Raw genomic sequence first — 5098 nt, forward strand, 5'->3', positions numbered from 1 at the left:
CTAAATAATGATCTGAGGTATCATCGCTTGGCTGCATAATTTCAACACCATCAACATCAATTCCATGTGACAGTATTAAATCTAGAGTATGGTTTCGACAATGAGTAAATCCTGAGATGTGTTGTCTAACCCCAATAGAGTTCAGAATGTCTATAAATGCTGATCCCAATGCATATTTTTCATTATCAACATGGATATTAAATTCACCAACAATAAAAACTTTATCTGCAGCCAGCACTAACTCAGACATAAAATCAGCAAATTCTTTAATAAAGTCTGTATGGTGCCCTGGTGGCCTGCATACTGTAGCCAGTACAAACATCACAGGGGATATATCATTAACACTTGTTTCTTTAGAAAATGTTATATGAAGGGACCTGATATTAAATAAGCCAAGCTTTATCATTTGTTTATCCGTATTCCATCAGTTTTTTATTTGTTGAACCTCAATTAAATTGTTACTCTTAAATTGGTTTGTTTTTTGTATTTTCTAGTTCGGGGAACAGACACAGTCTCTATAGTGTGATATCTAGGTGAAAGAGTCTCTATGTGCTGATAATTAACTGACTTCTTTGACGTGAGGCGGCTAGCAGATGGTCGGTTTAGCCAGTCTGTCTGCTTCCTGACCTTGGCCCCAGTTAGTCAAGTACAAACTCTAAGACTATGTGCCATATTTCTAGAGAAGAGCGGCACCACCCCAGGAGGGATGAAGACCATCTTTTATCAACAGGTCAGGTCTGCCCCAAAAGCTCGTCCAGTTGTCTATGAAACCTATGTTATTCTGCGGGCACCACTTAGACATCCAGCCACTGAGTGATGATAGTCTGCTATGTATCTCATCACCACGGTAAGCAGGGAGGGGACCAGAGCATATTACAGTGTCTGACATCATGCTTGCAAGTTCACACACCTCTTTAATGTTATTTTTAGTGATCTCCGACTGACAAAGTCGAACATCATTAGCACCAGCTTGAATAACAATCTTACTGTATTTACGTTTAGCATTAGCCAGCACTTTTAAATTTGCCTAGATGTCAGGCACTCTGGCTCCTGGTAAACATTGGACTATGGTGGCTGGTCTCTGTATTTTCACGTTCAGTACTTAGTATGTCCTCCAGAACAGTATACTGCTCTGACGCTTCTTGGCACTGAGTGTATAAGTTCATGACAAATTTTCACATCTGTCCTGTTTAACTCCTGGACGACTTTCTTAAATGCTCTGGTCTTTAATGGGGAGTTTTTCTCAGCTCGTCTCTACAGAATCCCCCACAGCTCAAGAGCATTAAGATTGAGTCAAATACATGTCCACCGAAGGATTTTCACCTTCGGAGAATGAATATATTCATTGCCATGCTGAAAAAAATGCCCAATAATGCAGGGAATGAGGGGAGGGTAGCATTTTCTGTTTCAAGTTTTTGTATTACATCACACAGTAGTGTGTGAATAAATGCCAGCGTTGATAAAGCACAACTCCCTCACACCTTCAGCACTCATAGATCACTATAGAAGAGCTTTACTATCAATGAACGTCACTGTGGGTACCAAGCACTTCTCACTCCTCCTCTAGCAACACCAGAACATTTTGAATGCTTTTGGATCCGAAATGATTGACTTGATCTCTTGAGACCAGAGTATGGATTCCCAGAAGTCTCTATTTTGTAAATATGGGCCTTGGAAGAGGTTAAATGAGTTTATTCTGCTTTGGCTACAGTAGGTAATTATAGTGGTGACAACAACCATGCATGTCACTTCTGCAGGTTGCGTCATACTCTGTGAGATAAAGTGTCACTCTTTTCATAGCTTTTGCTGGCTCTGAGACACTTGCATGTTATCTCTCCTGCTCTTTTTCTAGCAAAAATTCACTCATCACTAAATGAAAACTTAAATTGAAGACCTGATTATTTCAGGAGCCTTATTACAAATCCATTGTTTTAGAATGCCGGTGCTACTTCTGCTATATTTTCACACTTACAAAACAATAATTTGGTGTTCCTCTTGTACCATTGTCTGCTTTTATGCTAACATGTTACCCTAACATGTCTTCTAAGTAAAGAGTAATTGCTGAATTTGTTAAATTTTAGACGGGGTGTACTCATTTATGCTGTGCGCAATATATATATATATATATATATATATATATATATATATTAGTAAAACATGCCTGATTTGCCAGCTGCAACAATCTGCCTGCATTCACTGTTCTCTCAAAAGCCTTCATATCCCAGCATTCATTCGCCTCCCTCAAAGCTTGTTGCTAGGCAACACCGGGTTTTCTAATATGAGACAGAGGAAGCAGTGAATGCCACTATTCTCCAGGAGAATTTGGTTTGCCAACAGAATCAGGTCATTGGTGCCAGTGCCTGAAGAGTGTCTGACACCTCTACTGTAGGTAGATGTAGACAGCTGAGACCCGAGCAGGAAGAAGGTACTATAGCAGCCGTCAGAGCTATACTGTATCTTCAAGAACACTCAGGAATGGAAATCTAAAAGTGTCAGTTCGCTACAAATTTCCATGGTGTTAATATAAAATTGGTGCCAAAACCTCCAAGACCAAATCCCTGGCTCAACACTTGTGGCACACAGTTGACTGTGCTCATCTGACTTTTGGAAGATGTTTTTCTGGAAGAAATCGAAGACAGGAAAGAAATGGTGTAAGCATCTCAGTTATAGCCATAGTCAACACATACCGTGTGAAGATGGATCTAAATAAGCCTTTGTCTAAAGGTGGACTAAAGCGGACCAGGTTTGAGTCCTGGAACATGGTAAGATAGAATTTTCCAAAATCTTTCCCAGATAAGGAGATTTAAGGTGGGGAACTTTTCCAGATGCTGTGTCAGGTAAGCACCTCTCATGAACATCATCATAGAAAGTTAAAGCAGTTGAGATCAAAAAGGTTGAACTAGCCACTAGGGGACAGCAGTCTACCTTACATTGAAGTGTTTAAGCAGAATCAGGCCTTGTAAACAAGAGATGTTGTGTCTGACTTAGTGTAATGCAATTTAATGTCCAAGAAGAAAAGGTCTGGCTGAACTCTCTGGAGATCCTCTAGCTTGCATTTTTTAAAACAGAAGCTCCCAAAGGGAATTTTGGCAGCAATGCAATTTTGGGCTCAAAGAACCTTTCGGTTCTTAAAAGAACCATTTTTCTTAGTGTGAAAGACATTTTAGTAATCCAAATCCGAAGAACCTTTTTCCACTATAAAAATCCTTTTGTGCAATGGAAAGCTTCCATCGATGTTAAATGGAACCAGAGCTGCCAAAAATAACCTTTATTTTTGAGAGTATAGGAACCCTTTTCAGGGATTGTTATTTTTTTATTTATTTTATTTTATTTATTTATTTATTTATTTTTTGAGGTGCATTCAAGTCATTGTTTGTATGAATTGCAGTTTATTTATTTATTTATTTAACAAATTATTGGATCGGATGAAACATGAGTTTTTATTTGCCCCATTTTGCTAGCATTGGGTCTCACCAAGATGACCAACTATTTAGAGAATGCAAATGTTAACTAGTATACATTCATTTTAGGACAATTTAAACAAGATTTCATGACATAATAGGCCTATAGCTATTGCACTCAGGATGTGCTAAATTTGTCTTCTTCATTTGTTATGATATAATTTATGAAAGCTCTCTCTTTCATCATTTCTTCTCCTCTCGGTGTAAAAGGGATCTGTCATTCTCATGCAGACTGGCTTCAAATAGAGACGGACCCACCAGGCGGAAATGCTGAACTATGTGATCACCCATCAATCCCCAAGACCACAGAAGAGGAGAGCAGGGAAGAGTCCATCCTGGCCTTTATGAGGATTGTAGGGACCATCCTCAACTTAATTGTCATTATTTTTATCTACATCTATACTTCTATCTGACACAAGACTGTTGATATCTGAAACTTATAATATTATGTGGAGGAAATATGATAGACCTTAGTCTGGTTTGGTACCATATTTCATTTTTAGACAGAAATGAAAACAAGGCTGTGTGGGATACAAATACAGTGTATTTAATGGATTGTGCTGTTGTTTAACCACATACTGATTGTTCAGTTGATGAAATGTCTTTCTGAAGAAGAAGAAGAAGAAAAAAAATGAAACATTTGGTGGACAAAAACTGAAAAAAAAAAAAAAGAAATATTGGGAGTTGGTGAAATAGGACCTTAGTGTTAAATTTAATATGACATCTAACCTGACGAAGCTATTTTAAGACAAGTACATTATTATCCCAGTTAGGCAGGTTTTATCAGTTGTATCTGAAGATTCTAAATTGTTAAAGTGAAAGTGTGAAAGTGTTTAATTGATATTATTTACTAAATACTGTGTAGCTCACTGAATTTATTGTCAGTTTACTGCAGTTGTACTTTGTTGATTTCCTTTCCTTCCATAGAGATAAATAGAATTTTGAAAAGCATAAAATGTTATATTTTTAACAGTGCATGTTTGTTCATGAAATACCATGCAGTTTTATGCTTTTTATCCTAAAATAAATAAACATACAATTTTATGACTCCATATTCATTTAATTAATTTAAAAGGATAGTTCACACAAAAATGAACTATTGTCAATAGACTGTTGTAATTAGACATTGTTTATTTTACATATATAAAAAAATAAGTTCTCTGAATTAACTTTATATTCACAGTTATATGGTTCAATCAGATTTTTTAAATTGGATTCCACCCACCTGCACTCCAAATAATGTACAAGATTTCTTACATTAACAGAGGTTGTTTGATTGGTAAAGGAAGGAGTAGCCATCTGTAATTCTTTCTTGAATGTAATGTTTCGCTGAGCATCTGCTATCTCAAATAAACAGAATGTTAAGTTCCTCACCTGTGGGAATCAGGCAGCTGGTTATAAGTGCACACTGGGTTAATTAAAAGAGATGTGACATCATCTTTGCATTAACGTATCCCTACTGTTCTCTTATCATTGTGATGTATCAAGCCCTGGAGCTGAATGATAAAAACACAGAAGCCTGGTGACAAGCCTTCAACAGCCTGAGAAATACAGACAGGAAAAGAAGGAGGTGGTGGAGGAAGGAAGAGAAAATGAGTGGGAGAGAGAGGGAACAAAAATTCAGTTGTCCAAACTGC

The 5098-nt window shown here is 37.2% G+C and overlaps 1 long non-coding RNA gene across 1 annotated transcript; it reads left to right on the top strand.

The window, feature by feature from the left end:
- Positions 1–2264: 2264 nt before the first annotated feature.
- Positions 2265–4182, top strand: LOC122148946. The gene is made up of 2 exons (XR_006162741.1): positions 2265–2837; positions 3672–4182. It is a non-coding gene; the product is annotated as an uncharacterized LOC122148946 (long non-coding RNA).
- The last annotated feature ends 916 nt before the right edge of the window (positions 4183–5098 follow it).

The sequence above is a fragment of the Cyprinus carpio genome, chromosome A20 (genome assembly GCF_018340385.1).
Source record: "Cyprinus carpio isolate SPL01 chromosome A20, ASM1834038v1, whole genome shotgun sequence".
NCBI classification, from domain to species: Eukaryota; Metazoa; Chordata; class Actinopteri; order Cypriniformes; family Cyprinidae; genus Cyprinus; species Cyprinus carpio.